Source organism: Cydia pomonella, chromosome 27 (genome assembly GCF_033807575.1).
Source record: "Cydia pomonella isolate Wapato2018A chromosome 27, ilCydPomo1, whole genome shotgun sequence".
Classification (NCBI taxonomy): domain Eukaryota; kingdom Metazoa; phylum Arthropoda; class Insecta; order Lepidoptera; family Tortricidae; genus Cydia; species Cydia pomonella.
Window position 1 is genome coordinate 9000016 of NC_084729.1, and position 12987 is coordinate 9013002.

General features: G+C 38.0%; 1 long non-coding RNA gene across 1 annotated transcript; it reads left to right on the plus strand.

The window, feature by feature from the left end:
• Positions 1–7250: 7250 nt before the first annotated feature.
• On the plus strand, positions 7251–10639 carry LOC133532587 (uncharacterized). Its single transcript, XR_009801724.1, has 2 exons — positions 7251–7722; positions 8999–10639. It is a non-coding gene; the product is annotated as an uncharacterized LOC133532587 (long non-coding RNA).
• Positions 10640–12987: the final 2348 nt, after the last annotated feature.

The window sequence follows — 12987 nt, forward strand, 5'->3', positions numbered from 1 at the left end:
GCTAGTGCAGCGGCACGGTGCTCGCCATGCACCAACAGGTGAGTTCTCAATAAACATCTTAAATTATGGGCATCAGTAGACATGCCTCCTGTCCACACTGTGGTAATGAAGCTTACACTTACTAGCAGCATTTCAACCAACACAATCTCCCTATTTAATGACATAGCCAGTATAGGATTTTCTGTTAGTAATATCATTGGCCTAGTCTGCGTCAGTATAAGCCCACATATAACAATTGGTATGCTTATGAAATTATAGAGAGTAATGAATTGTACCTGCCAAATAACCAAAGATATGCTTTGCTGCTAATCAATGTGACCTATTTGACTTTATGCATAGGATATATCAGGCACAGAGCATACAGACAGTTACATTAAGCCATAGAGAAATAAGCATACATTGATGACTTTTGGCAATGAGGTGGTACTAGTGACGAGACACATTTTTGAAGTGTCTTCTCAGGTATGATAAAATAATACAATGTTTTAACATACCTGTAGGTATGATTCTTACTTAAAAAACATCAATGTCTATAGAATGACATTGTCATTGATTCAGTAATTATTATGAGACATGTTGTGCTTGTTGCAAACCTTAGAATTTAGTTGAAATCGAAGAGAACACCATTAACGCTGCAACATAACAGTAGAATGCTTGTTTTACTCAACACATCATAATGTCACATATTGTGCTGCAGTGGGTGGTGCGTCAATATTGTGTCGGGAAGCTGATTAGTTTGCATATGGTAGCCGGTTTTCACAGTTGTAGAAGAATTCAAATTATATCTTTACCAAAAAAATTAACCTTATTATGCGGTTAAATGATGTGCTAGTTCTTCCAAAAAACACTGAAAATAATATGGGATCACTTTTCACATATAATTTAGCTAGGATCATATTATTTTGATCATATTATCGAATCAGGTTTTATATGGGGATGATGTTATGCAATGTTTTAACACCTTCACTGCCAGGCAAAAAATAGCACACTATTGTAGAAACTATTCAAATTATATAAGCTCCCCCTGTGCGGGTTGCAAAGTCACATTATGATCAAACCAGTACTGTAGGCCGAGCGCCCACCAGGCGGGTGCGCCAGGGCTGTGCTAAGTTTCACTTAGTTCTTAGGTGTGTCAAAGCGCGTCTTTAGCCTTGGTTAAGTTTCTTATTTATGTATGCGTTATTTTTTAGATTTTTTAATGCTGCTCAATTCCCCTTTGACAAGTTCTTATTTTACCTATAACTTTTTTTTAATACTTTATTGCACAAAAAATATTAAGTACAATGGACTGAATGCCTTAAGGCATTCTCTACCAGTCAACCACTGGGTCAAAAAGAGATGTTTGTTAGGTGCAGGCTTTGTACTTGACATTAATTAACCAATATCACTACCTACTATTTACAAATTAAATGCTAATTCATATAATATTATGAAATCAATATAATATAATGAAATCATAAACGTATATATTACAAAGGTAAATTCCATAAAATATCATAATATTAGAGATGTATAAAGATCTCTGTCTAACTGTCAAATTATCAAAAAATGTAACTGTTTCTAATTGCCACAAGTATATCCCTTGGAGTGGTTTAATGATTATTTTTATAATTCTATGGCGACTGCCTGACTTTTTTCCTAATTTTTCTAATTCTCTAACTATTTATGCTAATGTCTTAATTTCAATTTTGTTATTTTTCAATGCTTAGATTTGACACATTATATTTGCACGCTTGCTTGCACCTTATGTTACTGTATTTTTGCAAATAAATAAATGATTGATTGATTGATAGGCCGTCGACTCCCGACCAATTACGGCATTTAAATTTGAAATTTTAGTGAAAGGTTAGTTCAAATAAAATCAAAATTTATTATAGTCTCCAAGAGTTGAGGTAATATAATTAAAAAATAATTAAAATAAAATAAAAAAAAACGAACAAGAACCTCACATCAATGAGACATCGCATAGCTATCGCGTTTAATTTCACTGCTAAGGGTGTTAGTGTAGACAGGTCTTTCAAAATGACAAATGCCCTGAAGCCCTCGCATAATTAATGGACGCCCCCTATATTAGAATGAGAGACAGGCCACATGATGATAGTACGGTCGCCAAGCCGCTCCGAGGCCAGATTTAATTGACTCAGCTCGGCCTTACCCACAACCGGTATCAATGTGTTCGGACAGTTCTCCTGATCACCGTACATGCGGTAGTAAAGCGGAAAAATGGTGGAGGGGATAGTAATGACGTCACAAAGATGGCGGCCGGACCTATTCTTTTTGGCGGTGTATCTCGAAAACCACTTAACCGATTTTAATCATCGAGGTGTCAAATAATAGCTTATATTATGGAGATTATTTCCTTTTCTACAAACATTTACGTGAAACCTATAGGAAAAAAAATAATCACAAAAAACAGTTTTTTTATAAAATTATTATTTTTTATTTTGTAAAAATCTCCGTAAATATTAGCATTTCGCAAATTTTGTTTAATATAAAACATATTGCTTCATTATCAAGGAATATAATGAGCCTTAAAACATACAGATCGAGTAATAAACAATGAAGCTACACTCATTTATTTGCGCATGGGTAACGATAAGTGGCTTTTACCGGTCGAAACTGTGGTGACTGTTACGATACGTATTGAATGGAATTTATAGAGTATCGGTTTTAATTACTGAAATTATAATTAAAATTATAAAAACCAGACACAATAATGTTACCTTACTTCGACGTTTAGTCTCTTTTTTCGTCTTAATCATAGGTAGGTACATATTTCTTTTTACTTAAAAATTTTATACAGGGTGAACTTTTAACCACCAGTCATACACTGCGCAGCGACTTTATAGGTCATACTTAACAACTTTTACTATGGGACCAATTCCGAAATCGCGAAAAAAATTTTGACTGTCCCATATAAAGGTGCGACCAACTTTACCAGACCAACACTTTTCCAAACTGAGCTACAGCTGTCCGATGAAGTTAAGTACTTAGGACTAACTCTCGACAATAAACTCAATTGGAACAACCACATCAACAAACGGATAGACAAGGCGGGAGTTGTCTTCTGGCAGTGCAGAAGGATGATTGGTAAGAGGTGGGGACTCAACCCGAAAATTACCCTCTGGCTCTATAAGACGATAATCCGCCCCTTACTCTGTTACGGTGCTCTGGTTTGGTGGCCAAGAACAAACCTAGGCAACGTACGAGACAAACTACAAAGACTTCAAAGGCTCGCATGCGCGGCCACCACTGGCTGCACGAGGTCTACCCCGACTGCAGCCATGGAGGTCATGCTAAACCTTCCACCGCTGCACCTACACATACAGCAAGAGGCCAGTTTCTCAGCGGTAAGGTTGCGAACCCTCAAGATATGGTCTAACATCACAGGAGCTCTTCACACAAAATGCCTGGAAAAGGTGTAAGGTGTATGACGAATTTCCAGTGCTTAGGTCAGGCACGGACCGGATTCACAAACAAGCTATCTTCGATAAAAGGTACAAAATACAGTTATATGAGGACGACAATCATGAAGGACTCAATCCCCGGGAGCTGAGAATCTTCACTGATGGGTCCAAAACAGACAGCGGATCGGGCTCTGGAACCTTCTCAGAAGACCTGAACATGTCGATCACCACTCCGCTAGGAGCCCATAACTCGGTATTCCAAGCTGAGTGCATGGGCATCATAAACGCGGCGGCTGCCATCACTGCAAGGAAGGTAGTAGGATCCTCCATCCGCATACTCTCCGACAGTAGAGCAGTCTTAATGGCTCTAAATAGCCATATAGTTACATCCAAACTTATACACGAATGCCACGAACGACTAATGGAGGTATGTCATAATAACAAGATCACCCTACAATGGTTCAAGGGACACAGTGGATCCCGAGGTAACGATGCTGCGGACGAGCTTGCCAGGCAAGGATCGAATGCGGGGGCGATTGGTCCGGAACCGATTCTTCCGATACCATTTAGCAAGGTACGCTGGCACGTACAGGGAAACTACACACAGAACACTGGCTGAACCAGACTGGATGCAGACAGGCAAAAGAAGCCATGCCTGGCATCAACGGAAAACTCACAAGGGCGCTCCTGCAACTAGGGAAGGTCCGACTGAGTATGGTAACCAGTGTCATAACAGGTCATGGACTATTTAACAAACATCTTTTCACAACAGGTGTCACAGACAGTCCCCTGTGCCGAGGTTGCATGGAGACAGAAGAAACAGCCTCTCACGTGGTGCTGGAATGCAGCGGAGTGACTCCATACAGGGCTAAACATCTCGGATCTCCGAGAGACCTCCCCGAGGTCCTACTCAACATCAAAGGTTTGATAGGATTCCTCGAGGAGCTGGGCTGGCAGGACTAGCCCACCCCCAACATATCACGCAAAATAGGCGCAAGTCGTCGAGTTGCGGAAAAATCGCCCGAATACAATACAATACAATACAATACAAGGTGCGACCAGACCGCAGCTTAAAAAACGGTCACGATACGGAATCGCAGTGACGCGTCGTATGCGTACCGTTTTTGACGCATGCTCCCCACACCGCTGTTTAAAAAACGGTGACGGTACGGAATCGCAGTGACGTGCTTCACGCGAATCTTTTTTGTTCGCAAAACAGTTGCGTCTTTTACGTCACCGGTACGGTGTCTGCCATAAGATCTCCGTGTAATATTTTTTGCGATTTTTACGCAGTTCAATTTACGGTGCGTCAGCTTATTTTAAGCAGCGTTGTGGCGAGCATGCGTCATGGACCCGGGTACGTACGTACGTACGTACGTCCTTCAACTACGTCCAAAAGAGAGGTATGGGCATTGTGAATGTCATCTCGCTTTGTGTGGTAGGGCACAGCCAGTGGGTGTCATTCCAGATCCAAATTTTCTTGCGTGATTCGGCATTGGCCCCATAATAAAAGTTGTTCAGTATGACCTGTAAAGTCAATGCGCAGAGTATGGCTGGTGGTTAAAATTTCATCTTATACCTATATTCGACACAAGTAGTAAGTACTTACAGACCAACTATGATACACATTTTGCCTGTATAGTGATACATAGTGAATAAATTAATACCTGATTTAAAAAATAAAACAAAAATAACAAATAGCATGTTATTTAATTCAGTAATCACTAATCAGTCTTAAACAATGAACATCATACTTTTAGATTAGACAACAAACTGTGTTTCGACTTGAAAGATTTTACTGCTTTAAAACATAAGACAAACCTACCAACCAAATGTATAAAAAAAATGTTTTTTGTGATTATTATTTTCCTATAGGTTTCACGTAAATGTTTGTAAAAAGGAAATAATCTCCATAATATAAGCTATTAGTTGACACCTCGACGAATACAATCGGTTAAGTGGTTTTCGAGATACACCGCCAAAAAGAATAGGTCCGGACGCCATCTTTGTGACGTCATTACTATCCCCTCCCACCATTTTTCCGCTTTACTACCGCATGTACGGTGATCAGGAGAAACGCCCGAACACATTGATACCGGTTGTGGGTAAGGCCGAGCTGAGTCAATTAAATCTGGCCTCGGAGCGGCTTGGGGACTACTAATAGTAAAAGTTGTTCAGTATGACCTATAAAGTCGCTGCGCAGAGTATGACTGGTGGTTAAAAGTTCACCCTGTATAAAATTTTTAAGTAAAAAGAAATATGTACCTACCTATGATTAAGACGAAAAAAGAGACTAAACGTCGAAGTAAGGTAACATTATTGTGTCTGGTTTTTATAATTGTCATTATAATTTCAGTAATTAAAACCGATACTCTATAAATTCCATTCAATACGTATCGTAACAGTCACCACAGTTTCGACCGGTAAAAGCCAGTTATCGTTACCCATGCGCAAATAAATGAGTGTAGCTTCATTGTTTATTACTCGATCTGTATGTTTTAAGGCTCATTATATTCCTTGATAATGAAGCAATATGTTTTATATTAAACAAAATTTGCGAAATGCTAATATTTACGGAGATTTTTACAAAATAAAAAATAATAATTTTATAAAAAAACTGTTTTTTGTGATTATTTTTTTTCCTATAGGTTTCACGTAAATGTTTGTAGAAAAGGAAATAATCTCCATAATATAAGCTATTATTTGACACCTCGATGATTAAAATCGGTTAAGTGGTTTTCGAGATACACCGCCAAAAAGAATAGGTCCGGCCGCCATCTTTGTGACGTCATTACTATCCCCTCCACCATTTTTCCGCTTTACTACCGCACATACGGTGATCAGGAGAACTGTCCGAACACATTGATACCGGTTGTGGGTAAGGCCGAGCCGAGTCAATTAAATCGTGTTTCTAGAGGGCTTTTGAGATTTGGCGACCGTACTATGAGAGAAAACATAGATAAGTGGACAAAGGACCTTGTAGAGTGGTGCCCTAGATATAATAAAAGAAAGAGTGGTCCACAAAAGTTTAGATGGTCAGATGATTTGAGTAGAATAGGAGGAGGTAAATGGATGCAAACAGCAAAGGAAAGAAATAAATGGAAAGAAATGGAGGAGGCCTACGTCAAAGGACGAGTCGAGGTCAATGTTGTGAAACAAAAGTAATTACATTAATTGTGATAACTGAAGACTTCAATAATAAAGGCTATTTACATTACATTTACATTACATATTAGAATAATGCTTGACCTGGACTTGGTTGGTTGGGAGGGTATTTCTGCTGTTCTTAAGATTTGAGTGAACAGATTTGCAAAGGGTAGAACTTATATTGTTCGACCTGTCTTTAAAGCTCGTTGTTCACTTGGTCTTTTGGGTCTGGTTATTGCTTGTATTACTTCTCTTTCCGTGATTTCTTTTACTTCTTTCCTTTTTTTACTTCTTGTTCCTTTTATACAGTCTCATTGAAGTCAGCACAGCCTAGCGACATCTAGACGGCCGATGTTTAAGTCTGATTAGCTATATAAATTATATTTATCGAGTGACCCACGACAGGAGTGAACATTTCGTTATAATCAAAGCCTTCCCGTCGGGTGGAACCCCTGACGACTAATCTTTCTTTGAAACGATCAAAAGTACCAGAAGCATCATATTTAGTTTTATACACCCATTTGAATTTGATTTTTATTTACCAATGGACCTATCTACCCATTCCCAGACATTGCTTTTTACTAGAGCATCATACTCACATTGTATGGCATCTAGCTATTGCTTGCTACTAGAGCCACGTAAATCTTCTTCATTAGAATTGACTTTTAAATGAAAAATATTGAATAATGTTTATTTGGATTTGATTCTGTTTCATGTTTTACAGTTAGTATTGTTTTATTTATTTATTTTTTGTTTTCGCATTAGTGTGGTAAAACATGTTATTTTATTTATCTTTTATACCTTAAAACCATCACAACGGTCAAGATTCCACTTTTTGAACCACTTGATACACTCTTTGTTCAATTTTGGAATTTTACACTTGCTCGGGTAAGTCAGGTATCAAAATTAGCGCGAGCAGTTAAACAACAACTTTGCCCCCTTGTGAAACAAATAATAGATTAAATTATGTATGGTCTCTATAAATAAAACATTGTTGTTGCAGGACAAACTCCACAGAAGAGGCCAGGAAGTAGACCCGAACCTTACCAATGTGCTCACTGTAAATTTACAACAGCCAGAAAAACCTCTTTGATACGTCATGTACAGACTCATTCTGAAAACACCATTTTCAGACATGGCCAGTGTACTAATGCCAGTGCATACAAAGGTGATTTGCAAGTTCAAGTAAGGTCATATACTAGCGAGAAACCTTACCAATGTAATCAGCGTAGTTATGCTAGCCGAATAAAATATAGTCTAAATATCCATATAAGGAAACACAGTGGTGAAAAGCTCTACATATGCGACCAGTGTAGTTATGCCAGCAACCAAAAATATAATTTGGTAATTCATATGAGGATACATACTGGTGAAAAGCCCTACAAATGCGACCAGTGTAGCTATGCTAGCAATCAAAAAGGTCATTTGAAAGCGCATATAAGGAAACACACCGGTCAAATGGTTTACAAATGTGACCAGTGTAGTTATGTTAGCAACCAAAAAGGTCGTTTGGTATCTCATATAAGGAGACATATTAATGAAAGACCTTATAATGAAAGACCTTACCAGTGTGACCAGTGTACTTATGCTAGTGCCTACAAAAGTGCTTTGAAATTTCATATGTGGTATCATACTGCTGAAATGCCTAACAAACGTAACCAGTGTAGTTATGCTAGCGGAAGTAAAAGTTTTTTGCAACAACATATAAGGGCACATAGTAAATCTTACCAGTGTGAACAGTATAGTTATGTTAGCAACCAGAATAGTGGTTTGGAACATCGTGTAAGGAAACAGGAAGTGAGGTGTTATGTGAATAAAACACGTACGCGACGTTTGACAGTCGGCGAGTCACAGGATGTAGCATAGATAACATAGGCGGTACTGATACATCCTCTTTTTTACTGGTTATTCCCACTAGTTACCACCAATTTATTACCAGTAGTTACCACGAAAATTTGGGTAGAGTTCAATACTAATAAAACCAGTATAAATATAGAGTGCTTTAATCAATAATTAATTAACAGTAGAATTATTATAAATTAATTAATTATTACTTTAATTATAAGTCAATGACTGTTTCAGTAACTGCCTTAAGTGATCAAAAATAGTTGGTCTTTGACTGATTTGTTTATTTGTTAGTATAATTGTGACGTTATTTATTAAAAAGGTACTTATTGTCTATAGCGCTTATGCAATTATCAGCAATGCTCCTATATGAATACACCGCTGCGCTACGCAGAGCGGCGTAATTTCCCTCGACAAGATTCAGGTTTCATAAATAACGTCACAATTAATTCAATGTACAATTAAAAAGACAAAGGGTCTAGCAAGCTAAGCTAAGATTGGCCCCCGCAAGGGATTTGGTTGTAATTTGAGGTGCAGTAGTGGCAGGTCCTAAGAACACTGTATGCGTAATATCAGCCTTCGATCTTCTTTTGTTTCAGACTTATCCACGAAAATGTCAAAAAATCAAAGTAATTTTTAAACTGTTATTGCAGCTAAACCAAGCAAGCGAGAGCAACCAAATAAATTCAGAATTAAGAAGCATAAAATGGGGTTCATAATGCATATTTTTACAGACATTCATTTCCTTGAACCAGTGTTTTTTTTTCTGCTCCATTTTTGAAACGCTAATCGACTTATAATTATTTATTAAAACTCTCTATGTTTTTACTATACTATTTCTACTGTTTTATTATTATTGAACTCTAACAACATTTTGGTGGTAACTACTGGGAAAAAAATCCCGATAGTTACCACCAAACCGAGTTGGTGGTAACTAGTGGGATTTTTTTATCCCAGTAGTTACCAGTGGTAAAGCAAAAGGTGGGAAAAAAAAATCCCCGGAAGTTACCACTGGTAACAACTTGCTGGTAACTAGTGGGAATAACCCTTTTTTTTGTAAATTCGATTTGAAGGTATTGTAAATGATTTATTACATTATGCCGGTTGTTGGTACAGAGGAAAAAACATTCCTTAGGGAAGTGGGGCGCCGCGTGCATAAATGGGGCCTTCACCCATGCTCCGGGTCATTCCTGGTGCAAAGGCTGTCCATCGCAATTGAACGCCGTAACGCAGCGAGTGTGATGGGCACCTTTGCGCCGGGGGTTGCGCGGGGATGCCTCTTTCAATAGTTTTTACATTGCGTGTTTAATTTTATATTTAATTTAGATTTATTCACAGATATATTTAGTTCATAAGTTCTTTGTCTTTTTATTACATTGTTTTGTTGTAGCTGTAATTGTACACGAAATTGTAATTTAATTACTTAAATATTTTAGATTAGGCTAATTTAATGTATTGTACAGTCGCCATCAGATATATCGGAGCGGCCGAGGTGTTCACAAATATCTGAACACGCCTCTATTGCGTGTTCAGATATTTTAGAGCACCTCGGCCGCTTCGATATGGCTGATGGCGACTGTACATTAATTTAAAAATAAACTGTAAATAATTTCAATAGTTTTAGACGTTTTCTACTGTCCTTATCTAGTTACAAATACGGTGGTGGCAGAATAACAGTGTTGCTGAAAGTCTTTAGGGCCGCTGTGCCCCGAGGCCTTTTGGCGCAGACGTTAGCTGAGCCTCTTTCCTTTTCAATTAGTTTGTAAGCATTATTGTGTACTTTTATTATGTACCTATATTTAAACTTTTTGAATCTTCTTTGCTTTGGCGCTGGTGGCCTAGCGGAAAAAGCGTGCGACTTGCAACAGCAAATGCGGCAGCTCAAACCCCAGCTCGTACCAATGAGTTTTTTGGAACTTACGTACAAAATATCATTTGATATTTACCAGTCGCTTTTCGGAGAAAGAAAACATCGTGAGGAAACTGGACTAATCCCAATAAGGCCTAGTTTACCCTCTAGGTTGAAAGGTTAGATGGCAGTCGCTTTCGTAAAAACTAGTGCCTACGCCAATTCTCGGGATTAGTTGCCAAGCGGACCCCAGGCTCCCATGAGCAGTGGCAAAGTGCCTAAGCTTGTATAAACACTATAAATGGGTTTTTATCTATCTATAGAGTAAACACTCTAAGCTTAACTAACTATTCTATAACTATTCAGCCATTTCATGTGAAATAAATGTTTAAGTATATTAAAAAATATTTTGTAGTTTCTCATTTACTTATGTAAGAACTTTACTTGAGTGTGTCCCACTTGTTTTCCCCACCTGGCTTGGGGAAAATCCTGAGGAAAACCGCGAACAATAATGTTACTAAAGTTAGTTACCGGTCTGGCTTAGTGGATAGTGACCGTGCCTATGAAGCCGACGGTCCCATCCCGCATGCAAATCCTGGTAGGAGCATATATTTGTGTGATGAACACGGATATTTGTTTCTGAGTCATGGGTGTTTTCTATGTGTTTAAGTATTTAAAATTATATATTATATATATCGTTGTATATGTACCTACAACACAAGCCTTATTGAGCTTATATTCATATTCCTTTATTAATAAAATTACAAATTTTACAAGTTAAAAGGGTAATATAACATACAATTAGGTCAATGTCAATTGAAGTACAATTAAGATAATAATAATCAAATTGAATTACAGTAAAAAAAAAACAATATAAAAGTAATCGAAACAACATAATTATAAATATCCAATAAATTAAATCATTCTTATAATATTCAGACATGTCATAAAATTCGTAATTATCAAATCAATTAATATAAGATATAACAATATAAAACAATCAACACAATTCAGGTATCCAATAAATTAAATTAAAATTATTATTATAATATTCTGACATTATTATATTCTTACTATGGGACTTAGTCAATTCGTGTAATAATGTCCTATAATATTTATTAATTAACTTGCAAAATTCAAATAGATCTGACAAAAACACAGTAACGTCTCAGAACCTCAGGCAGGTGCTAACTATTATTTCCATCCGCTATTCAGGAATACGAAAGGACATTGTCTTAATCATATCTTTTTTTCTGGTAATTGTAACCTATATGACCGACGACCGTTCTATATTATTAAGACAGCTGTCAGATATAAAAGTTCCGTTTCCCACATCTATTACAACACTCCTGTATATTAATGATTCATCTCCATATATATTTAAATCATTGTATTCATTTATTTCACGTCACAACATTAAACTTTAAATTAACCTTTACCAAAATTCCGTCCTACCCGATTTAATGTTTAAGGGCCGATATTAAAACATGAAAATTATCGTTTAAAATTGAGTTTTAATTATCAATGACAATAATCGAATGAATTGTCGCGCAGACTTTTTCTAACCGCGCAGACAATTTGCGCGGAGATGTGCGCAGCAGCTACAGGGCTCCCCCTCAAGCGAAGCGTACTGGTCGTCTGATGGATCGACCTGACCGAGTACACTTTGCCGGAGGTTCATTACCAGGTTCATGCGGATTCACCGTGTAGGCGGGCTTTAAACGGTCAATAGATACTGCGACAGCCCGTCCCGGCAATTGAATTGTGAAAACTTTATTACTACGCTTCAATACTGGATAAGGCCCTTTATATGGAGCTTGCAGCGGCTTGCGCACTGCATCTTCTCGCAGGAAAACATTCTCGCAATTTTCCAAATCAGCATGCACAAAAATCCCTTTACTATTAGGGTGCACTTTTTGCGTAGGCTTGAGATCATTTATGGTTTGCCGAAGTTGTTCGACGTAACCAAAATTTATGACAGGATTTACAGAAATGGATGATGAAATAAAGTCTCCTGGCAAACGGAGTGAACAGCCATACGTAAGTTGGGCCGCGCTGACACCAGAGTCACTACGCAGTGCGGAGCGTAGACCAAGCAGGACAGTGGGAAGTTCTTCGACCCATTTATCTCGATCGCACAGCCGCGCCATAAGAGCTGCCTTAAGGCATCGATGCCATCGTTCAATTTTACCATTGCTCTCTGGATGATATGCTGTAGTGCGCACTCTTTCAATGCCAAGTAATTTAGTCAATGATGAAAAAAGTTCACTTTCAAATTGACGGCCTTGATCAGTTGTTATAGTTGATGGGCACCCAAAACGTGCGATCCATGCTTCATATATAGTTTTAGCCACAGTTTCAGCAGTTATGTCTCGAATGGGTATTGCTTCAGGCCAATGCGTTGTCCTGTCTATAATTGTGAGTAAATACCGGTGTCCAGCCGATGAAATACTCAGAGGACCGACAAGGTCAGTATGTATATGTTGGAAACGTGCGCTTGGTGTGAAACATCCGACGTTGCTGTACGTATGACGCTGAACTTTTGATTGTTGACATTGGATACAAGTTTTAGCCCAAATGCCGACATCCTTGTTCATGGATGGCCAAAAAAACCTCTCTTGTATCATCTTCCTACTAGTCCTGATACCTGGGTGACTTATATTGTGTACGGCATCAAAAGCTGTGCGGCGTAAATCTTCAGGTATGTAAGGTCTAATGGCGGATGTAGAAACTTCACAG